At 45.5% G+C, this 25,226-nt stretch overlaps 1 long non-coding RNA gene across 9 annotated transcripts in view; it reads right to left on the reverse strand.

Moving 5' to 3' along the window:
* The window catches only part of LOC149124504 (uncharacterized), a 58,770-nt gene that overhangs the window by 21,432 nt on the left and 12,112 nt on the right, over positions 1-25,226 (reverse strand). For 5 of the 9 annotated variants that reach the window (XR_016212703.1, XR_016212704.1, XR_016212707.1 and 2 more), the window contains one exon: positions 18,226-18,303. This is a non-coding gene — a long non-coding RNA (uncharacterized LOC149124504). Of the gene's footprint in view, positions 1-15,279; positions 15,429-18,225; positions 18,304-21,546; positions 21,698-25,226 lie in introns of those variants that run through there. The other 4 variants (XR_016212705.1, XR_016212706.1, XR_016212702.1 and 1 more) reach the window with 2 other exon arrangements.

Here is a 25,226-nt window from a genome sequence, read left to right on the forward strand (position 1 = left end):
GTGATGAAAAGCACATCCCTGTTGGATAGTCACTCGCAATAGGTGTGGCTACAGTTTATCACACACCAAAACCCTGCAGCCTTTTCCAAAACCTACTGCTTTCCATGGACTCCCTCTGCAAACTCCCATTATATTGCATAAAAAATATACGACAATTAAGGCAATTTAAAATTTAAATGGGTTTTGGGCAAGTCGAGCGAAGTCTGTCATTTTTCTCACTGTGGGGTATGTGTAGGGTATTGGTTAGCATCTGTTCTCAGTAATTCCACCCATTCAATTGCAGCACATTTGGAAACAGCAGAAACAGGCAAGGCATTGTTTGATTCACAATTTATCTCTTCTATTTTTTTTCTTTCAGTAGCTATTCAGGATAAAAAAAATTTCTAGACAAAAATGAGAATTTTACATTTTCCATTCTCATCTATAAAATGCTCCCAGCATTGAAAACCACATGACCCATGGCTGTAGCGTAGCCCTGCTGCTATGGACTATTCAGATACATAACACAGGGACCCTCTCCCTCACTAGGGATGGAGAGACTCTAATTGCACTAACTCATCAGAGCGATAGAGGCACCACCACACTGAATAATCCATAGAGAAAGAGTTTGATGTTTTTCCAAAATTCACTTATGTCCTCGTTCCTGGATTCATTCCACTGGTGTTTGCTGACCTCCTGACATCCTGTCAATGTCATGCGTACATAGTCTAGCCCAGGGAGGGCAGTGGAGCCTAGGGAAATACCTAAGTATGAAGTTGCTTCTTAAAGTCTATCACCAATCTCTTTGCCCAAGACCTGCACGACAGGTCACCAGTCTCATTCAATGACTCTGCCTAAGTAGTGCAATTGATGCTACAAGCTAACTTCTCATTCTTTTATCTCATTCTACCCAAGCACTGGGTCCCTGCCAGCATCACATTACATTTGTGAGAACTGCAAAGTGGCACCCTCAGAGGCAGCAGATTACATTTGTGAAAGCCTCCTTTTCTCAGGGTTTTGGCCCCCACCAGCCCCCTCCCCAGGCTTCTTTGAGTATGTGCTATCTGCCCATCATGTGGGGAGGGATGCTGGTCCCTCCCAATGTCACCCACTCACCCAGACTTCCCTGGAAAGTGTCACTCCCTGCATCTGCCATGTCCCTGGGACTGACACCATCCTCACCATTGTATCCACCCCTAGCTTGGCTGAGCCAACCCCTGGCATTACCAGTGGTACCACATCCCTTTCCTCTTTGGTGCAAAAATATTGCTGGCTTCCCAGACTTTGTCTAACAGGCATCTTGGGGCTGCTTACAAATATTCTCGGTGTCCTCCACCTTGCACGTGGAACTTCCAGCCTCAAAATGTCTTGGGGTTTAATAAATGCAAGGGATCTTGCTTCTTGAAGCAGCTTGCAGGATGCCACTTCACCCCAATCCTCTAGTTTTCCTAACTTTATTGATGGAAGGTAGGGCACCCCATCTCCAAACATGACAAAGCGTAATCCCAAACCCATTCACGCAGGAATTGGCCTGTCTGCCTCAGAGTGCTCGCTTGCTCAGAGCACAGACTTGCGCAGAATGAGGGAGGTTGGTGTTAGGAGTTCATGTCTCAGAACCCCTCTGACTTAACTCTCTGGAGCAACCCCACACCAGTCGTGTTGAAAGCATTTGCAAAGTGTATGTGAGGCCACAGGTTCTCCCAGTATCTCTGTAAGAGGGCATATATAAAATGTCTTTCCCTGGTGTCTGGGAAGAGCTAAGAGGCCTGTGGCTGGTTGTTAGAATGTGAAGTCCTTGAGGCCCAGGCAGAGGACAGAAAATGTCAGAGCCTGTGACTTTTTCAGGCAAGTCTTCATCTACCTGCCTGTGGCACAAGTGGCTCCAGCAGGGCCTGCCCATTCCTGATGATTCCAGGAGAGTTCAACTGTGCCAAGTCCATGGCTAGAGAGGACTGTCATTTGCATCATTCTCAGAGAGACTTTGCCACATTCCCGTTTGTTCACTGCAGGCTCACTGGCTTGCCACTGCCTACATCCTGACCAGTGCAGGGACTGAAGAAACAACAGAAGTGAGAAGTTTAAAAACCTATGAACTGACAGTAGTTTAAGACAACCCAATGCCCTGGGAAAGGAAGAGAGAGAGAGAGAGAGGAAGGGAGGAGGGCCATGTTGTATAGCAGCTGAGAAGGGAGGTGCCCACCAAAAACCAAGCTGGGAAAGACTCAGAAAACCAGTAAGCAGCCCTGAGGAGCCCTAACCTGGACACTCAAAGTGCATTCTAGAAATTTGAGAAAGCAAAATTAATATCCTTGAGCTGCAGACTGAATTTTAACACACACACACACACATACACACACACACACACACACTGAAAAATTCACCCCTAACAGGATGGGATTTGGAATTGGAGTCACTGCAGGTAATTAGATTAAAATGTTCTCACCACAGAGATCCCAAAGCATTTTTCTCTGTCTCTCTCTTTCCAGAGAAGAGGATCCTCACCAGAAATCAACTACACTGACACCTTGATCTTGGACAGCCAGCCTCCAGGCAGTGAGAACACAAAATTCTGTAGCTGAAGCCAGACTCAGTCTATGTATTTTGTTTTGGTACCCTGAGCTAACGCTCTTGATGTCTTTAGTTAAAAAATTCACTGTAAATTGAAAAAAAAGTTGATAATGGCTGAGAACCAAGTAAAGGACCCAAAGGACCAAGAGGTCATAGCCCAAAGCCAAAGTACAATGAGATAAAAATCCTACAGGAAAAGATAAGAGGTTGAGAAGAGCAATCGGGCTGTGATTCCCCTCAGCTCTCAGGGAAAGGCTGATGTCTTCAAATCTGCAAGATCTTGGGAAGTGTATATCAACATGCCCAGCCAAGGAAAGTGGGAAACACTCAACCAAATGCCTGTTGACTCTCTTCTGACACTTGAAAAGAAGATGAAGGGAGAGGAAATGGCAGTGAGCGATGCATGAACCACCCTATAGCTACGCTAGACGGACAGTGGTACCATGTCAGAGAGTGTTTCAGGGTGTCTGTAACGTGAAGAGTGGAGAAGATGACTTCAGAGAGAAGGGATAGATTATACTTAATGGAAATGCAAGAACAACATTTTAAAAATCAGAAAAGGAGATTTTAATATACCTCATTCAGAATTTGACAAATCAACTGGAGAAAAATCAATAATGACATAGAGGATTAGAATGATATAATCAACAAGAACAATTTAATAAGTATGGAGAACTGTGTTTTCTACAAAGCAGAAAATTCAACTTTTCCTTTTGTATCCATATTACCAAAATTAATCATATGGTTATCCACAAAAATTCTTCACAGGGGCCAGCACTGTGGTGCAGTGGGTTAAGGCCCTGACCTGCAGTGCTGGCATCCCATATGAGCGCCGGTTTGAGCCCCGGCTGCTTTGTTTCCATTCCAGCTCCCTGTTAATGTGCCTGGGACAGCAGCAGAGGATGGCTCAAGTCCTTGGATACTGCACCACGTGGGAGACCCAGAAGCAGCTCCTGGGTCCTGGCTGCAAATTGCCTCAGCTCTGGCAACTGAGACCATCTGGGGAGTGACCAGCAGATGTAAGACCTCTCCCTCTCCCTCTCTCTCCCTCTCTCTCTCTCTCTCTCTCTCACTGTAACTCTTTCAAATAAATAAAATAAACCTTTTTTAAAAATTGCCTCAAAATAGAAATCATATAAGCCCTCTTCCTGGTTCCAACCTAATAAAAGAAAAAAATGAGCAATGAAAAGATTATTCCAAAGCTTACATTATTAGAATTTTGAAAAAATTTAATCAATCTCTGACTAACAATATATCAAACTTGGTAACAACTTACCTAGAAATGTACCCCAAAGCTAAGCAGGGTTACTGGATGAGTAGAGACCTAATGGTGGGATAGACGGGTGATCTAATAACCACAGCACAGTCCTCACTGTAGAATTTGGTGGTGGTGTTCACCGTACAATTCTTCCAGCTATTCTTTACGTTTGAAATTTTTTTCTAATGAAATATCAGAATATATCAAAATTTAGAATAAATAGTGACAGGAATGTTGCATGCCAAAACTATGGCTTAAAAAAGTATTCAAGAGTAGTATTCCAGCTCTTACTATTTAGAGGATCTCGTTTTTCTTTCTGAATATTTTTGTCAAGTAAATACTGTGCCAGGCACTAAGAGCATACATATGCAACATAAAAATTCATCTGATCTTGTCAACAACACTGGTTTATAGGTGAGGACACTTAGGCACAGAGAGTCTAAGTAATTTGCCTACGGTCACACAGCTTATAAGTGACAAGGCCAGGCACTGAAGCAATGCAGTTAGTGTTCAGAGACCACAGATTTCATCACTACATTAGATTGTCCTTGAATTTTTCAAATCAGTAAACTGGAACACACATTCTCCAAAACAAAGTAGGAAATAAGAAGATAAAAGCTAAAATGGAGTTAAACAGAAAAAATAAAAATCATTGGAAGAATGATAAAATTCTAAGCTCTTAGTACTCAAAAGAACTCCTAAAAAAGAAGACACCTTAAAAACATAATTACCAAAAAAGACAAAGCTAATACATAATTCTCAGTCATAAATGAGCACATTTTATTGCAAGTGCAGAGCAGATTAGACTCCCATAAAAGGTTCAGTGTGCTTTATAGCAGCAATTCTGAATGTCTAAAATAAAGTAGAATTCTAAAAATCAATCCCAGAAGGAGGAGGACACCAAGAAAGGCCAATGATGAGAAACGAGATTGGACGATTAAAGGGCTGTACTTTAACAGGCACTTGGTTCATGTGGTGTCACAGCGCGTCTCAAATGATTGAATCAGAGGAAATGCTTAGCCTCTTGTAGGAAAAGTTAGAAAGATCCTTAACACAATCTTCATGAGTTTCGAGAACAAGGCAAGTGTGATGTCATGGCATAAGCATGATTATAAACTACTGCAAAGCAGGGCTACGTGTTGAGAGGTGCTTCCTGGGAGAGGTGGTTAGACCGGGAGGGCTCTGCATCATGACCGAGTTAACATCATTATCACGTGAGCAGCTTCTCTCCCTCTCGCCATAGGCTGACACAGCAAGAGGGTCCTCCCGCATGCAGACCCTTGATCGTGGAATCCAGTATCATGAATGAAATACAATTCTGTCCATTATAAATTACCCAGTCACAGCTGTTCTCTTTAGCAGTGCAAAATGGACTGAGACGGGCAATGAAGACATTGGCCATCAAAACTAGAATTTCCAGGGCTGGTGGCATTATAGTGCAGCGGGGTTAAGCCGCCATCTGCAATGCTGGCATCCCATAGGTTCCCTGGCTTGAGTCCTGGCTGTTCTACTTCCAATCTAGCTTCCCACTAATGTGCCTAGGAAAGCAACAGAAGATGGCCCAAGGACATGGGCCCTGCACTCACTATCTGCACCCTGACCTAGCCCTAGACATTGAACCCTAGACATTAGGGGAGTGAACCAGTGGATGAAAGATCTCTCTTCCCCCCTCCCTCTCCCTCTCTGTGTGTGTGTGTAACTTTGCCCTTCAAATAAATATTTTTTAAAAAACTTGAATTTCCTTCTCCCAATGGATTTTTTGAAGAAGTGGATGTCTCATCAACGACAGCTGTATCCAGAATTCATATTCTATGTATTTCAAGTTGTTCATGGCTTTCTAACATTTCCTAGAGGCTATCCATAATCTGCAAACTTCCAAAAAGTGTCACAAAAGCTAAAGACACAATCAGGCATTTGTTCCACAAGATCCAAATGAGAAGTACAAGGGAGGGCCATCATTCTAACGTGCCTGTTTCTAGTTCTGAAAAATCCAAGAATCATCCCCATGCTTGAAGGTGGCAAACTGGAGGAACTGCCCTCTGCATGGGTACGGCCCCTGCCGCCACACCCATGGATTCGCAGATTCCAAGAAGGATCAGGTGAAGGAGTATTCTGACCCTGTGAGAATGTGTCTTGAGGCAAGAGTGGACAGGGGGCTCGATTTGGCCCCCAGCACAGACCATCACTCAATGCAAAACCCACCTGCAGGCTTGGCCTCTGTGAAGTCCCTATCAACTCAGCAGGCTAGTGCAGAATCATTTACTCACCCTGACCTAACTGTAGCATTGCCCAGCCCAAATCTCCCAGTCTGATGATGAAGATATTACAGAGCAAGGCTCCAGAAGCCCAGACATGCGATGCCACCTGCCTCGTTCAGGCCCTGTCTCCCTCACAGAGAAAAATTCAACTGTTCTGACCCATGCTGCGACCTACACAGCCAACCCGATGCACGTGTAGCAGCTTTTGCTTTTCTGGGTGATCACAAGTCACTTGAGCGGTGACGCAGGCCATTGCTCCCAGGCACTGCACATAAAGTGCGCTGCTGGGAAACGATGAAACTCACCCTTGGTCCCTTTGAGAGAAGAGCACGGTAGCTATTCTCTTGGGAGGGGAGAATTTTCTGTGCTTCCATGAAATCTCACGGTTAGTGGCGTTTAACTAAATCCACATCTGTTCCCGCAGATGAGTTGATTCTTGGAAGCACAGACCTCAGTAGCAGCGGTCAAAGGAGCTGTGAGCTAGAATGTGCACAATGGCAAACGCAGAAAGCTCACGGGAAATAAAGATGCTGTACAAATGGAGGAGCCGGTGGTGTGTTCGTGTTCAACCGAAGCCAACAACACAGTCACCGAGGGCTTGCAATGTCCCTGGCAGGGTGCCCCAGAGAAGACCGTGCTTCAGCCACATCACGCCCAGAATTGCTTACATTCAAGCCAGCAGCAAACTTGTTTTCTGGTTTGAATGGTGGATGTGAAACTGTGAAACGCATGCAGGTAGCTTGAGGATGTGTGTGGTGGTACAGGGGCCACCCAGGGGGTCGCAGGGAAGACCTGTGATGGCTGCTCCCACCCCAACCTGGGGAAAGGGAAGGACACACGCAAGAACTCTGACTGGCTCCCTCTGTGCGTGACTGCAGGTTCAAAGCAGCTCCATTTCCTGCCCAGGGAGACGGTGAGGAAGCCGTTTAGGTAAAAGTCTCTGCCTACCAGAGACGACGCTTACTACCGACCACCCAACACCAACGGCCAGCAATGAGGCTTTGCAAATCTCCCACAATTCATCCTGACAGGCAGCAAAGGAGAAGCTCAAGTTCACATTGCAGAGAACGCACACACACACCTTGCAAGCATCTGCGTTTCCAGCAGGTGATATGTTGGGAACTAGACGCGTAAATGAACTGGGTAGGCTGGGGGATAGCAAAAGCTGCACCTTTGAGAGGAGATGCCTCTACAAGTCGTGTGCTTCTGGAAACATGTGCATGGCTCCAAACGCCAAATACATTAAGTTGAACAGGCGTATGTCTTTGCTCCGGCTGCCATGTGAAATGCCAGAGACCAGGCGATGAAGCAACAGCTCTGGTCATGGGCAGTCCAAGATCAGGGTTCCTGGTGAGGACCTCTTTCCGGCGTGCAGATGGCTGCTTTCCCTCTGTCGTCAGAGGGCACAGAGAGGGAGCACAAGCTCCCCACTGCCTCTTTTTTGGAGACAATAATCACAAAAGTTTGCAATTCTACCCTTATGATCTCATATAACCTTAGCTACTTCCTTATCCAAATACAGCTACACTGGGCCCACCAGTCCGCTTTTCATTGCTATAACAAAACACCTAAGCCAGGCTACTTCTGAAGAAACAAGAGGTGTCTTTAACCCACAGTTTTGGAGGCTTTAAGTCCAAACAGTATGGCACAGGCTCTTGTGAGCTCCAGCCCTGGCAAATGGCAGGGGTACAGGTAGGAAGTAGCAATCAACTCCTTGGAACCGGAAACAGAGAATGTGGTCCAGGCCAGGCCAAGCTCAACCCCCACTCAATCTCAGGCTTTTAGAATAATCCTCTCAGGAGACTCGACCGGGGTCCCAGGAGAAATGCTTTAATCTCTTTTGAGATTAAAAAGTCCTAGCTGGCCTAGGACTTTTCACTGGGTCTCACTTCTTAAAGGTCCCATCCTCGCTTTACCACCAAGTGGGGACCCAGCTCCCAAGGCCTGAACATCCATGGGTCAGGCAACATAAAAACAACGTACACTGAGGGGTGGGGCTTCAACACACGGTTTCTGGGGAACACATCCTGTCATCATATAATTCAAGCTTCTCATTATTTCCACTAGAAACAAATATGTGTTGATTGAGCAGAAGTGTTAAATAATGGAGACGATTCACTCATCTGTGCACGACCTCTGGGCTCCATGGATGCACTGTGTAGATCAACTGAAGCTTCGAGTATACTTGCAGTGAGAGAGTAGCCATCTTTGCACAAGAATCTACTCCAAATTCGCCATTCGTGTCTCTGCTGGCGGCCCTGCAGTACTGGACAGCAGCCAGCAGCTGTCACCGACGGCCCAGATAGCTTTTGGTGCTCGGTGCACTATGTGTCCCACATGCCTTAGCTTTGGGGACTCGCCATTGGCCCCAGCACTGGCTGGCACACGGCCATTTCTGCACGCACGCAGAGGGGTCGTTGCTATGCTGTCTCCCCAGCAGGGCGTCGGGAGATGGAATTCTACAGACTCTCATCTTTCACTTCAGGGCCTGTCATCCTGCTAAATGAAGAAGCCAGACATTCTTTGGGGTGTCTTAAGTCTCCAGGGCAGCGGGACACGTGTCTTCCCACCTTCCACAGCTGTGCCTGGCGTTCTGAACAGCTGCTGCCCAGTCGCAGCAGCAACCCCGGGTGCCCTGGCAACCCACAGCAGTAGCGGCCAGTGTATCCCCTTGTCTCCATCCCAGCGACAAGCTTGGAGGCCTCTGCAGCTCAGAGCACCAGCCAAGGCAGCCGAGAGGACCCCCAGCCGGCAGGCAAAAGGGCACAGCCTTGATGGAAAGCACTGTGCAGGAAAGTGAGCAGCGATGCTTCTGTGACCTCAGCCCCGCCCCCTGCCCAGTGCCTGAAAGAAGTTCCAAGCGTCCAACCCCCCAAGGAAGCTGTGGTAGAATCCAGATACACTGTCTGTATGTTCAGAAATTCAGCAAAGTCTTTCTCTGCTCAGGGATGCCTGGGTGGAGGGAGGGGGGCTGCCGGGAGGCGCGAGGTGATGGGTGGAGCTCCAGGGAGTGAATGAGAAGGAGAAACAGGCGCTGGAGTCAGGCTAAGACAGAGCGCTCACTGCCCTAGACCTTCACGCAGGCCATGGACAGATTCCATGGGGCGGGATCATGGGGAGCCAATGGAGAACAAGCAAATACACTGGCTGTTTTCTATTTTCACCCAGGTTCTAGATGGTAGCAGCCCTGGGGCTCATCGGGGTGGGGGCTGCAGACTCGCTCTCTCCATCAAAACTCAGGAGGCATATTTCAGTGTACAAAGGTAGCAGAAGGAACTTGTTTCAAAGGGAGGGGTTTCTAAATGTCTGCTCCAAGCAAAAACCCTGAGGCAGAGATGCAGAACACATGGAGGGGGAAGCAAGCCACCACCATTGCTATCTTTGCAGAGCCATGAGAGTATGTGCATACATGCAGACGTGTGTGTGCACGCACACGGCTCACCTGCATGCAGACCTCTGCTAGCAGAAAGCTACGGGTAAGTCATGCAGGCTTGGGCAGGATGCTGTTTGTGCCCCATGAGACAACTCTCAAACATTCTTTGCAGAGGTGGCGGGGGGGAGTCTTTGCTTTCGTGTTTGCACCGCAGGTGACTCTGCCTCAATGACAAGACCTCTGAGGACTCCCACCCTAAGCTGTCCAGTCCCCAAAACCCCATGCTGGGAGCACAGGACTAGGAAGCCACAGAGCTACCTTACTCTGCTGTAAGAGTTTCCAATTCTAGCGTGGAACCGCACCTCATGAAAAGTCCGGTCTCCAAATAAAATCGCAGGGGGGACAGGGGCTTCAACACGTGGATTTGGTGAGGACACACTTTGTCCCCCAGGAGGAGCCCAGGAATCCGCCACTCCACTCTGGCGGTTCTGATGTTCTCTGAGGGTTTGAGCCTAATGGGCTTGGGTTCGAGGATTCTGTATTGCCCACCTTAGCCCCCAGTATGAGGACCACAGGCTCCTCATTGGCTGCTCTGCCTCTGAACTCCCCATGCTCACTCTGCTGTAATCTGTCCGAGTTGCGCAGTGTGGCTTTAGGCTCGCTGCTGCCCTATACGGGGGAACTGGGAATTCCATGCCCTTGGCTCAGCCTTGGTTCCTCACGTGAGCAGCAAGGAGACAGCACAGGGCATCTCGTGCAGGTTCCAGCTACAGTAATACCTAATCCCTGACAGTGTTGTGCTAAGGGCTTCCACCAGGCCCAATCCAGGGTTTTTGCACAGAATACAAAAAGCCCTCAGGGCTCCTCACTCACCCAGCTCTGTAGGGGTCAGCACTGTGGCACAGCGGGTTAAGCTGCTGCCTGCAAACCCCAACATCCCCTATCAGAGCACCGACTTGAGTCCCTGCTGCTCCACTTCCAATCCAGCTCCCTGCTAACGCACCTGGGAAAGCAGCAGAAGCTGGCCCAAGCACTTGGGTCCCTGCCATCCATGTGGGAGACCCAGATGGAGTTCCAGGCTCCTGGCTTCAGTGAAGCAGTGGATGGAAGATCTCCCTTTCTATGCTTCTCTGTCCTTTTCTGTCACTGTGCCTTTCAAATAAATGAATTTAAAAAAATAATCTCCCATGCAAAATTCTCAGCAAAAAGGGCACCTGGCGTATCACTAGCCTGTGAAGGGATTGCTTTCCTTTTGCTTTGAAGTCCTGTGTCACAGTCCTTGCCATGAGACTCCATTCCTCCCTGCATCCAACAGTCCAGGTGACAAGTCTCTCTCTGGCTTCCCAGCATACCCTGAGCAGTGAGGGTGCTTCCCGGGCCCCCTGAAGTGTGTATGTGGGGGGAAGGGAGTTGGGAAGGGTATGTAACCCCCTGCCCTACATCAGAATGCCAGAAAAGACTGGGGAAGGCGAGGGCAACCTCTGCTTCCACCACTTGAGTTAGCACTGTCCAGCTTCAGGGCTGCTCTCCCAAGCCCTCCTTCTCTGTATCACTCCCGTCTACAATACCCCCTTTCTTTTGTAAACTCCTGTAGCACTCATGACCCTGACCACAGCCCATGGCCTCTTGCAAGCCCAGAAAGACAAGGGCCATACTATCATCTTAAACATTGCCTGGCTCCGTAAATATTTGTGAAACAAGTGCATGGATGAACCCCCGCGAGTCATCATCTGATAGACTCTGCCTCCCAGTGCGGTCAGCGTCTGCCTTTTTCCTCCTTATCCCCAGATCGGCAAAGAGCCTGGTTTGTTGTCAGCACTCAAGGCACGCTGGAATGAATGAGTGGGTGAATGAGTGGGCTGGCATTTGGTGCTGAAGGGGAAGACTCCAGAGAGGTTTGAGCTGGTGTGAGCTCCGTGGAATGGCCAAGATGGAGCCTCCTTCCAGGTAACCACCAGGTGGGCTGGCAGGTGCCTCTCGCGCCCACTTCCCCTTGCACTCTGCCGTGGTCCCCAGATCCATGTCACTTTCACCCACTCTCATCTACCCCACCTGTCTTTGACCCCAAGGCCCTGCACCCAGGAAGGAGCACACTCCATGCAGCTCCACACACAGCCTGGTTGTTCCAAGGGAAACTGCTGTCCCCCAGGGCAGCTCTGATAGCTGCTTCTGCAAGACCATCCTCCAGGGACCGTTCAGCTACGGATCCCTAGAAGAGCCAGGTGGAATTGGGTCCCTTTGCTAAGCACAACCCTCCTTTGTACGGGATTTTTCCCTGTCCCTCTCTCGTTCTCCCTGGTCCGTGTTTCTACGCTTTAGACTTTGGAAAGTGAGTCTGTTGAAGCCCATGGAGAGAGAAGAGCAGCAGAAGGAAAAGCCGAGCACAGGCAAGAAGGGAGGGAGACAGGAAAGACAAGAGAATAAGATAAGGGAGATCACTGTGTGCTACTACACGCGCATCCCCGGGTGGGGCTCGCAACCCACATGGTCACAAATGAATGCAGGCACCAAGCCCACATTGGTTACCAAAAGCGGTAAATACGGCAGGAGGGGCAGCGAGGAGAGCAGGCACAGAACAGCCTGGGCACACATGTGTGCTGCAGCAACCCTGGCCCAGAAGCCGCCTCTGTGGGGTGGCTCCTGGTTAATCATGGGAAGCTGCCTTGCCAAAGTCCCCCACTCCAACCCCACGTCTCACCGCTTTCAAATCACGGCAAATTGGCTTGATCAGTCTGAAATAAGTGGAGCACCGTGCCATCTTTGTGATGCATGCTTCAGACATAAATATGTAAGCGGTTCTCTATTAACACTGATTAGCAGCAGTAGCCTGCAGATGCCTGGCAGAAGCCTGGGAACTGCGGCTGGGACTGCGTACGCTTTCCCTCCAGTGTGAGCAGTTAAGAATCATGCATAATGGAAAAGCGGAGATTACAGCTGGCAGCAGCACGCCGATCACAGGAGATGCTTCCCACTTGTTTTTATGATCACAAAGAACTACCTTTCAGTCAGGCCGCCCAAGCCAATGCTGGCCTCCAGCGCTGGGTGAGGGTGCAGAACCACACCCCATGACAGTAAATAACGAGCCCACCCGGAGGCCCCAGAGCCAGGCTTTTTATTTATGTTAGGTCGATCTTTGCAGAATCTGGAAAGCACACAGGCAGCAGCGCTATAAAGCAGGTGTCACCTGACCAGGCCGGAGCCAGACTGGGACACGGGAGGAGAGCCTGAGCGAACAGGCCTGGTGTTGGCAGAGATAGAAGCTGGTCAGCCCAGGGAAGCCGCCGCAGATGCGCCACCTCCTAATCTCAAAACTACTCATTCTCCGGAGGGAAGGGCTGTGGGGCAAACAATACTTGCTCATCTCCTGGAAATAAAGCCTGTTGGTGGGTTTGGGCAAGGAATTAGCAAATCCTGCAGTAGGCTCTCTAGCCAAGCCTGCTGCTCTCTCCCGCCTGCCTTCCCTCAACCACTACTGCTACTGTGGGCTTTCAGCACCTGGATGGAGGTATAATTCAGCTACCAGACAACTAATCCACCTCGAGTGTATGCTTCCCTGGGTTCGGGTATATCACGTTGTCAATTTTTAAGAGGTGGTTACAAGTCTTATACAGCATATAATATACAATATATAACAAAATTTGCCTTTTTAACCTCTTGGTAGTCAATTTTTCTTGTGGCAAAAAAGACATGTCTCCACTTTAACCACTTTTCAATGTGCAGGTCTATGGCATAAAGTACAAATGGTCTTCAAAACATTCATGAAAAACACATAGCATGAAAAACTCTTGATAAATCTCAAAAGGGTTGGCACTCCAGTAAACATCTCCTAATTCCATTTTTCCACGAACCCCTCGCGGCATCCTCATAGATTCATATTGCTGTGCAGCCTCGTTCGTCACCCCAAGCGTGAACTCTCTCCTCAATGAACAGCAACTCTGCATTCCTCTCGTCGGCACCCCACAGCCTGGAACCACTGCTGACCTACTTTCCATCTCTATGCATTTGCCTATTCTAAACATCTCCTATAGTTGGAAATATGATATTTGTCTTTCACGTGGTTTATTTCACTCCACTTTCCTCCATGCATGTGAGTGTCCTGACCTCCTGCTATATAGGGCCACCAGTCACTCTGGATTTGGACTTGCTAACCCTTTGTGACCTCTTGAAAAGACCCTAACTCTGGAGCTGGCACTGTGGTGCAATAGGTTAATCCTCCACCTGCAGTGCTGGCATCCCTTATGGATACCAGTTCAAGTCCCAGCTGCTCCTCTTCTGATCCAGCTCTCTGCTGTAGCCTGGGATAGCAGTAGAAGATGGCCCAAGTCCTTGGGCCCCTGCACCCATGTGGGAGACCCAGAAGAAGCTCCTGGCTCCTGGCTTCAGATCAGCACAGCTCCAGCTATTGTGGCCATTTGGGAAGTGAACCAGTAGATGGAAGACCTTTCTGTCTCTCCCTCTCATTCTCTGTAACTCCGCCTCTCAAATAAACAAACTTAAAAAAAATCCTGTCTCCAAATGCAGTCACATGCTGAGGAACCTGAGGATAAGAGTTCGAGAGGGACACATTCAATGTATAACAAATGTCCACTCGAGTTTTTTGCCCATTTCTTTTCGGATTGGATTGCGGTCACTACAGGTCCTGCTGTTTTATATGGCTTTTTTCTAGATCTTAGAGGGGTGAAGGTTTAAGGAAAATAAAAAAAGGGAAAAGTCCTACTGTGTTTTTAACCTCAGAATCTTCCTATTTGATCAAATCTACACATTGCCACAGCCTCACAGAGTGTTCGTCCCCATTGTCCCTGTAGAGACAACCAAGTCATCTTCCACTTAAATAGTCAGAATAAACAAGAAGTTCCCAGGTCGTATCTGGACCACAACCAATCAGCACTCAGATGACTGCTGGACTGTAGGTTACTCAAAGGCAACCATCATTTCCTATTCAGCTTTGACCTGGACTATGCCCCAAGCCGTAAGAACATCTTCTCATGCAATAACTACTACTGCCCTTGGGATAAGTAATAAACCCTCATCCCATGCATGAGGAAGTAGGGGCTCCTGGCAGTCAAGTTGCTTGCCAATGTCTACGCAGCAGCTGGCAGAGGCATCTGTGGACCTGGTATGTCCAGCTCTATCTGCTCTGCTGTGAAACCCCCTCCTTACATGTTGAAGTGCAAGGGAAAACAAACTGTGGAATCAGGACAGATCCCTCCACATTGCTCCATTCTGTATATTCACTAGTGAGAATCAGTACTGATAGCACAAACAAGAATCATCATCTGAACCAAGGGTTGTGTTTTTTTGTTTTTTTGTTTTTTTGGGGGGGGAGGGATTATTTCGCTTTGTTTTTACATATCAGTCAAAGAGGAGCAATGCTTGAGGCCTGCGTTGCATTACCACAAGGTCAGCTGCCACCTGCAATGCTGGCATTCCATGCCTGAGTGCCAGTTCGAGTCCTGGCTGCTCCAGCTCGCTGCTAATGCATCTGGGAAAGCAGCAGCAAATGGCCCAAGTACCTGGGCCCCTGAGGGAGACGGACGCTTTTGGATGGAGTTTCTGTCTCCTGGCTCAGGCTGGCCCAGCTCCAGCCACTTTGGCCATTTGGGGAGTGAACCAGAAGACAAAATACATCTCTCCCTCTCCCTCTTTTTCTCCCTTTCAAATAAATTTTTTTAAATGGGTATTTTAAGTTCTTATGTAGGTATGAATTCAATAGATAGTAATTTAATAGACTAGAACTGCAATTTAATCCGTATGTATGTTCCATTCTTGATCATTGTAATAGAAACTCAGGACTCAAAAAAAAAAAAAAAAAAAAACTAATGGGATGGTAGGTGAGGCCAAATGGCAATAAGAAGTAAGCTTTAATACACCAGAAAATTGAAAGCAGAGAGTGGTTATTCTACTTTTCTGTTACTTCTCAATCCAAGAAGGTGATAATAATGTTCCTAAATTGTCCACACTGGTTTGAGCCCTCTGCTGGCAAGATGAATTCCTATTTTTGAAGGAAAAAAAAAAAGGATAAGCCCTTTTTGGTAATGGATAAAGAAGCTTTTGCAAGCAAGTCACAGCCCAGCTCGTGGGTACTATCAGACAACTGCTTCACCACGGGGCAAAGTCTGACCCTTCATTCCTCCCTTAGTAGAGACCTGGGCCACGATGAACCATCGTCTTTGTCTAACTTCATCTAATGGACTTTAACGGGCGGTCTTTCTCCGATGGCTACATTAGCCATCAGGCACTAAAACCGCTCAAAGAAAAATTTTAAGGAGTTTTACAAATAGCACATGTTCCTCCTTGCTGAGACATTCAGCTTTTGAGGAGAAACATCCAGAATCATGTGGTCATTTAATAATCAGTTTTTGTATATTTCATCTTTTTCCCCAAGGCAAAGAAAATAATGGCACTTAGAGAATGTGTCAGTGACATCCTTGGTTTACAAAGGACCTCCTGAGAGCATCTTGGAACGCTGTTTTACATCTCTGTGTTTTTATTTTGCTTTCCTTTGTGTTCACAGCCTGCTAGCTGCTCCATGGGGCACAGCTTACTATGGCACATGTGGGCTATGTTGTGAGGACATGGCACACTCTGAGCACCTGAACACTTCGGGTCATGGACTCTGGACCTTATGGCCCAAGTCACATACACTTTACCAAAAGCATCTGGCTCAAGACTTTTCTAGCTCTCCTCGTAGGGGACTCGGGTTGCTCAGCTGCTGGTGGGTTAGATTAACATCTCTGTTCAGCTTCAGCTTTGATTCACAGCCGGGATTCGTGTGTGGGCTTCTAGGAACAGGATTCTAGAGCAATCCTCCCAAGTGGTTCGAGTTGAGCAGTCAGGCAATCCCTCTTGCTGCTATTCATTTTCTCACTCTACTTCCCCACATCTAACCCAACTAGTGTTGTGCTGATAAATGTACAACTTCAGGCTCTCCAGATAATGCAAGTAAATATATGCATATATATGAGTTTATGTCAATCTCATTGACATAGAGTATGTATATCAAAAACATTACAAATAATACTCTTAATTGTACATTCCATATAGCTGATGGATTCTTGCAGAATGTTTTCCTTGATTCTTACTAAGCTCTCTTATCCATAACTGATCTATGATTTCAACCAATATAGGAGTACACTATCATGAGAAGGTTGGCTCGTATTTCTGTTTGCCTTAATGAGGAAGTGATCCGAACATCCTTTGACTGTCAATGATGTAAGCTACTCTTTTGCTGATTCAGATAACAGTTTTCTAATGTGTGAAGACAGTGTCCTCAAATTTTTGTTTTATTCACAATGTAATGCTACAGACAGATATGACAATATTAGGTTTTATCTGGATTATTAACGTCTTCTCCATCTCATTCCTAAGTCTAGGAAGTCATTAGAGCAATAAATCAAGTCCAAATTTGTAGCAGTTATCATTTTCATGCCATAAATATTTCCACCATGGCTAACGTCAAGCTGCCAAAGTGATAACGTTAAACATGGACTTGAGGAGAGATCCACAGCAGTGACCCATTAAATGCTATTAGCATCACATAAAACCAAGACTATAAATAACATCCAAGGGTTAGATGAGGACAGAATAAGTAGTGTAAAGTCTGAGTATTCTAATATAATATAATTATAAATTTATAAAATTTAATAACTGTGTTTAACAACAGGTTCTAAAAACTTCCAAAAATGTAACAATCGGTTATTGCAAGCTGATAGAAATCAGCTCCAGCACAACACTGCATTGGACTCTTGAGACATTAGATTACACCATGGACATTTAGGTAACAAAATTATGACTAAGAGTGAGAGAATTTAGTCCTGTAAAGGCAAGGATCTTTGTTCATTGATGCTTTTAATGTACTTAGAAAAGTAACTAACAGATTGTAGGTGCTGTAAAAATCTGTTGAATTTGAAATAGAGGTATTTAGTTATTTCACATAAGTGAAAAGTTCAAACACAGGTAATTCCAGAGCTGACCCATCCAGGCCCCAATCTACTACTCTGTAGGTGGGTGGCCTTTTTCCTTTGGGTACAAGGTGGCTGCCACAGCCCCAGACATCAAGCCCTCACAAGACAATGTCTACAGAAGGAAGAAGGCAATGATAACTGGGTTAGAATCAGTTGTCTCCTTACATACCTTCCTGTGTTCCCAGGATGCTAGAACAGGGAGAAAAGGAAAGCCAGCAACACTCTTCCCTAGATTCTAGGATGGGAGATGATAAAAAGGAGGCTGAAGGTCCCTGGGGTCGTCAAATGACTTCCCTGGCTCCCTGCCATGCCAATTCAATGCTAAGTATGAAGTAGCACAAATGTTTACTTTGGCTCAAACGTCTTTCTCCAATAAAGGTGAGAACATTATTCTAGAGTTTTCTATCCTTACTAATCTCTTTCAAATATTTTGTAAATAAGATCTATGGTGGTTTTTCCTAATTGCCAAGTATTATCCTTAGAAAGAAATAGAGGAAGAATTTATGTACAATTTGACCAAATAAGGCCTATCAGATTATTGTAGTCAGGTTCCTAGTGAAAAAAAAAATAATTAGAAGAGAAAGCCCTTGTAAAATTCCCTACAATTCCATAGAACATTCAATGAAAATGCAATACATAGGGGATTTGAATATAAGATCTTAGAAGTGTGTGTTCCTGGGTGTGATGCCCATTAATGGTTAACGAGGAGAACAATCAAAGCTATTCACACAGAAAATGTTTGCACGCCAGCAACCTGCTGTGCAGTTGACAAGGCTCATTCCACCTGATATTCAGCCACAGCCCAAGAGAATCCTTGCAGCTTACCTTGGCCTCCCAAGGCTGTCAACGTGGATTCTGGTCACCGACGAAGATTCTTCCCCACCTGTCATCATCCAGACACATCTGTGACAAAGAAAATCCATGAATTCAAGAAAAGGCAGCAGAAATCAATGTCAAAAATAATGGTGGCTGGAGTTGACTATTTGCAGGCTCACAAAAGAGCCATAAGATTTAGAGCCATGTGGAACCTGGAGATGATCTTCATAGCTGTGGCCCAGACTCCAGTACCAACTCGTCCTGGGAAATGATCTCCAACAGAGGAAATTAGATTTCTCAGGGGACTTTTAGCCTGCAAATCTTAAAAACAAAAATGTACAGTATCTACCTTTTCCAATCCTAATATCACCATGGCCCTCCCTTCTTTTACTAATGAAATGCTTTAAAAGTGTTTAATTCTGGTAAAATAAGTATTAACATAAAACTTCTTATTTAAACCATTTTAAGTGTACATTTCAGTAGTGTTTTCTCACTGCTGTTCAACCACTTTACAGAAGTTTTCATCCTGCAAAAGTGAAACTCTATACCCATTGGACACTGACCCCACCCTCCAAATCCCGGCCCCCCAACCCTTGGTAACCATCATGCTACTTCAGGCCTCAGTGAATTTGACTGCTCAAGATATCTCATACAATTAGAATCATATGTCTTTTTCTTTTTGTGATCATTTATTACACTCAGCATAATATCCTGAAGATTCATCCATGATACAGCATTTCTCAGAATTTCCTTTTTAAGGCTAAGTGATATTTTTTCACTTCTTTTTTATTTTAAGCATTTTTTGAGAAACATAATTAACTTTAAAGAAGAACCCGAGAATGATACATATTTTGTGAGCACTTAGACATAACTGTAACTTATGAGACATAAGCATATCCCCTACTTAATACACTAAAATGAAGTAAATCTTTGAGAACACATTTTACTATTAACTCTCATAATACAAATCTTTGAGGACAGGTCCTGCATGGGAAGTTAGTGCACAGTGGCTCCTGTTGTTGATTTAACAATTAACACTCCTATGTATGATGTCAGTGATCACCCGAGGCTCTTGACATGAGCTACCTAGGCTATGGAAGTTTTTTGAGTCCGCAAACTCCATCAGTATTTAAACAAAGCCATAAACAAAGTGGAAGTTCTCTCCTCTCTTCAGAGAAAAGTACATCCTTCTTTGATGACTACTTCTTTCCACTGGGATCTCACCCACCAAAGTCCTTCATGTAGTATACTTTTTGCCTCAGTGTCTTGGCTTTCCATGCCTGAAATGCTCTCATGGGCTTTTCAGCCAGACCATAATGCCTTAAGGGCTGATTCTGAGGTCAGAGTGCTACTTAAATCAATTGTCATTCTTTAAGTCTGCTGAATAGACTGCTTCTTCCCATGTTGGAGCATCTACTCCTTTTTAATTCTACATATTATTACTACCAAACACTTAATCCTACTTATATGATCATTTTAACACTTAATACTTTCTATATGATCACTTTAACACTTGATCCTATCCACAGAATCACTTTAACACTTAAAATGCTATATTTAATCACCCAGCTTAAGGAGATTTGGGGCCCCAATGCAAGTTTTCAAACTGTATCCCTATGCTACCATAAACAAAATGGTCCCTAGGAATGTATGCAGAACTATTCAGCTTTACAGTACAAACTTCACACATTTCATAATTACAACTTTAGGAACATGGTGATTCTTCCCACCATGCCTGCCCTCCCACCCACACTCCTACCCCCTTTCTCCTCCTCTTTATTCCCACTCTTATCTTTTACTAATATCTATTTTCAATTAACTTTACATACAAAATGTTTTATATAATATTTCATGCCATATTTTATTTATTCATTCATCGATCAGTCTACATTTGAGTTGCTTCCACCTCTTGGCTATAGTGAATAATGCTGCTATAAACCTAAGTATACAAATATCTCTTTAAGACCCTGATTTTATTTTTCCTTTTAAAGATTTATTATTTATTTACTTGAAAATCAGGGAGACAGGGTAAAAGGGAGAGAAAGAGATATATCTTCCATCTGCTGGCTCAGTCCCCACTGGACACGTAGGTTTGGGCCATGCTAAAGCCAGGAACCAGGAACTCCATCCTGGTCTTCCACATGAGTGGCAGGGCACACGCACTTGGGCCATCTTGTGCTGCTTTCCAAGGCTCATTAGTAGGAAGTTGGATCAGAAGTAGAGCAACCAGTACTCTAAAGTAGAGTGCAGGCAGTGGCATAGCCTACTGTGCCACGATGCCAGCCCCAAGACCCCAATTTTAATTCTTTCAGATATGTACCCAGAAGCAAAAATTCTGTATATTATAGTAATTGAACTATCTCACTGTTCCCCAAACAGATGAACCGTTTTACATTTTCATCAATAGTACACACCAGTGGAATCATCTTAAAAAAAAACTTGTTAACATGGACGAAGGGTAACATGAGAAACTCCAGTCTAGTCCAAATCAGTATTTCACAAATGAAGAAATCCAGCTGCAAGACATGAGGGACTTGTGCAACATCACACAGCTCATTCATGGTTTAGCAGAAAGCATAGATCACTCATTGACGTCACAGACAGAACTGAACAGGGAAATTATTTATAGAGGTATGAGCAACCTTAAGGGAGCCAACAGGAATATAAAAAGACACTCAGGAAAAGAAGAGAGACAGTTACTACCCCCTTGGTCTTGAATGAGAATGAAAGAAATGATGTAATGGAATCCAATGAAACCTAGAACCATGAGGATGGCTGCCCAACAATAAACGTCCTGTAAAGGATGAAGCTGCCCCCAGCATGTCAGCACTGATGGAACACAGGTGGGAGATGCCCAACTGCTTCTTCCTTCTGCCCATTCACCTCATGCCAGTTCCTGCCATTGGCCACACCCGATCAGAAGCAAGCACACAGGAGAATGAAGTATGGATGGATAGGTCCCCAGGGCCCAAGAAAGCAGAAAATGGTAAAAAGAGAGAGAAAGAAGAACGGATGGGTACTAGAAAGGCAATCCATGGTGTCTGACATAGAGAGTATCTGTAGGTATTTTTTTCATATTGTTTATGGTAGCAAATTAACAATCTAGACTGTTCAGGCCATTAGTAAATGGAGAACAACCCAAAAATCTCATCACCCAAGACATCTAACCGAGTATTTTTGTTCCAGTGTGTAATGTATGCAAACATAATTGATTCAGATATTGAGTGCATCCTCACTGTTGCACAACAGGAGCACCAGAAGGTCTACAAAGTGGGGACGTAAAAAGAACTCAAAGGAAAAGCAAGAAACAGATCTTCAGGCCACACTTACACAGCAAGCACGCTGCTCTTCATTAACTTGCAAGTTTATTCGGGCACTGTGGTGGAGCTGCTGATGGAGACGAGGGCTTTGCTTGAAAGCTGCCATGTGCAGAGAGGCTCACGTGTCTTTTCAGGTGGGCACCATTGGCTTCTCCTGACACCTGTTCACGAAAGCGGCTTTGCTTCTGCCACAGGAGAGAGCATTCCTCCCCTCTGGTGGACGTACCATGAAGGGAGCCATCTTGGAGGCAGAGGCCGGATCACCAGACAACAGGCCTGCCTGCACCTTGAATTTAGATTCGTAACCTCTGGAACTGTGGGAAATAAGTTTCCACTCTATAAATTATACAGTGTCAGGTATTCTGTGATAGCAGCCCAAGTGGAGTAAGGCAGTAGGTTCAGGAGGGAGATGATTTATGTGGCAGCAAAAGCTTCCCTATTCAAGCCATCTCTCCACAACACAGTGAAAGAGCTCATCTGGGGGCTGGAAGGGAAGGGAGAGGGGCCGACATTTTGGCATAGCCGGTAAAGCCACCACCACCTGCAGTGCTGGCATCCCATATGGGTGCCGGTTCAAGTCCCAGCTCCTCCACTTCCAATCCAGCTCTCTGCTATGGCCTGGAAAAGCAATAGAAGATGACCCAAGTCCTTGGGCCTCTGCACCCACATGGAAGACCCAGAAGAAGCTTCTGGCTCCTGACTTCAGATAGGCACAGCTCCAGCCGTTGCGGCCAACTGGGGAGTGAACTAGCAGATGGAAGACCTCTCTCTCTCTGCCTCTCCTTCTGTTTAACTCTGACCTTCAAGTAAATAAATAAATCTAAAAAAAAAAAGTAGGGGGAGGGGGAGGAATGGAGAAAATAAACATCCCAACCATGGTCCCCTGCATAAGTGACGGCCCTTTCAGTCCCAAATGTTTCTGCCCTCTCCTTAATCCATCACCAATATTAAATCCTATTTCCTGTCCTCAAAAAAAAATAGATGGAGAATGAGCATGAGCACAACTAAGGAGCAAATAAACTGGAAACCAGAGCCATAGAGTTTGCTCAAAATGACACAAAATAAGAGACTTGCAGAATACTCAAGAATCTAGCACCAGCATCTGTATAAGAGCCTAGAAAAAAATCAAAAGTAGAAATTAAAATAAATATTTGATTAGAAATGCATAGAACTAAGCACATGAGGGTCCCTAAAAATAGTCAACATTATCCAGCTGGATAAATTTTATTATTATTCAGACACAATTGAGAACAGACAACATCTGTGTCCATCCACGTAGCTTAAGCATTAGGGCCAAGGACAAAGACCACCTGTCTCAACAAGACTTAATTGTTTGCTCCAGAAAATCCTTGCCCAGAAAGATAAGGCTGTTTACTTCAGGAAATTCCTGCAAACCAGTTTGGGTAAACAGTTTGTGCATCTGGGCAAACAATTTTCTTGGCAGGACAGAAGTATTTTCATCTGGGCAAAGAGATCATTTATCAAACAACTTACTCATCAATATTTGCTTTTAGCCCCCTGCTTCACTGTGCTCACAGCCCTAAGCCATTATTTACAGATTTTGCCCAACCTCAATCAATTCTCCACCTGGAACTAAATCTGCCCTAAATCCCATAAGTCCTGCCTCCTACACCTCTCAACTCTCCCTCTAACACATCACCAAGATCCTTGCAACGCGATAGTTTCTCCTTACTACAGGAACTTTAATCAAATTAGCTTTCCCCTATCAAAAGGCTATTTTAGGTAGATATTTTAGGGAGCTGACAGTTGAAACCATGAAGAAACTTTATCATTAAAATGAAATGGAGATGTGGGGCCAGTGCCATGGCTCACTTGGTTAATCCTCTGCCTGCAGTGCTGGCATCGCATATGGGTGCCGGGTTCTAGTCCCGGTTGCTCCTCTTCCAGTCCAGCTCTCTGCTGTGGCTCAGGAGGGCAGTGGAGGATGGCCCAGGTGCTTGAGCGCCTGCACCCATGTGGGAGACCAGGAAGAAGCACCTGGCTCCTGGCTTCGGATCGGCATAGCTCCGGCCGTGGTGGCCATTTGAGGGGGTGAACCAATGGAAGGAAGACCTTTGTCTCTGTCTCTCCCTCACTGTCTAACTCTGTCAAATAAATAAAAATTTTAAAAAATGAAATGGGGATGTGCAGTGGGTAAAGCCACAGCTCTGGATGCCTGCATCCCATAGAGGGATGCCAGCGTTCAAGTACTACCTCTCCCTCCAATGCAGCTCCCTGCTAATGCACACACACCCTACTAGGCTATAGTATGACATGGTTCAACTGTTTGTGTCCTTTCCACTTACATGGGAGACCTGGATAGAGCTCAAGGGTCCTCGTTTCAGCCTGGCACAGCCCTAGCTGTTGCAGATATTTGGGGATATCAATATCAATATTTGCAGATATCAACGGATGGAAGATGTCTGTCTGCTTATTAGTCTCTCCCCTTCTTCCCTCTCCCTCTCCTTCCCTACCGCCCCCCCCATGTTGCTCTGCCTTTCAAATAAATGAAAATAACATAAAAGCAAAACCCCTAAAGCCTTCCAGAAAAGGACATCTGATTACCTGAAAAGGAGAAACACTCAGATTGAGCTTGGACTGTTCGATAATAGCAGTGGACACAGAAAGACCTTGGAACAATTATCTTCGATTTCTAAAGGAAAAGAACTTTGAACCTACCCAAATTATCCCTTTAAAATGAGATCTGAATGTGGTAGAGATTTAACCTAGTGCTCAAGACATCCATGTCCCGTATCAGAGTACCTGGGTTCAATTCCCAGCTCTGGCTCCCAGTCTCAGTACTGCAGACCCCAGAGGCAGTGCTGGTGACGGGTCAAGTGATTGGGTCCCTACCACACACACAGGAGACCAGGATTGAGTTTCCAGCTTCAACCTGGCTAGGACCCAGCAGTTGTAGAGTTTCAGAGAGTCAATCGGTAGACGAGAGCTCTCTCTGTATGTTGCCTGTCTCTGCTGCTCAATAAGTAAATAAACCTTTAGAAATAAAATGAGGTCAGAAGACTACAGCCAGGGGACCAGTACCCCCTTTGTAAAAGTAGAGTTTGGGAAATAGCCACGCCCATGCATTGACACAGCATCTTTGCTGTGTTTGTGTTTCATCGCCTGAGTAGCAGGGGCTGAGACCACATAGCTGCAAGCCTACAATGGTTAATCTGAATCACTGAAAAAATAATAATCCGCTGACATCTCCTTTAAATGAAGACATTTACAAATATCTAATATTTACCATGCAATGACCTTCCTTGGAAGAATCACTATGAGAATAAGAGAATCATGGGGAGTAGGCGGGGAAGAAAGAGGCAAGATGTACAAAGCAACAAATTACAAGCACAGTCATGTTACATTAAGTAGGTATTAGATACTCAAGTTTTACATTCAAATCCCAAGCAGTATTAAATTCCATGGAGGCAGGCGGGATGGAGAGCAGGAGGAGCTAAAAGAGCAATGAAGTTCTTACCTTCTCAGTGGGACTGAGGGGTGCAGAGGGTAAAGATAACTCCAGAAAAATCTTGTTAATTCTAGATTGTTTCTGGACAGTAATTCTCAACAATGCTTTGTATAGAAAGGTAGGCATCAGAAGATTAGATGTAAAATGTGCACTTTTCCAAACGTTTTCCATTTAGAAAAAATGAAATACTAACTAAACCCAATTGAAGTCAACCAGAGAGA

This window comes from Oryctolagus cuniculus, chromosome 9 (assembly GCF_051225735.1).
Source record: "Oryctolagus cuniculus isolate XC-2025 breed Fujian yellow rabbit chromosome 9, ASM5122573v1, whole genome shotgun sequence".
In the NCBI taxonomy this organism is placed as follows: domain Eukaryota; kingdom Metazoa; phylum Chordata; class Mammalia; order Lagomorpha; family Leporidae; genus Oryctolagus; species Oryctolagus cuniculus.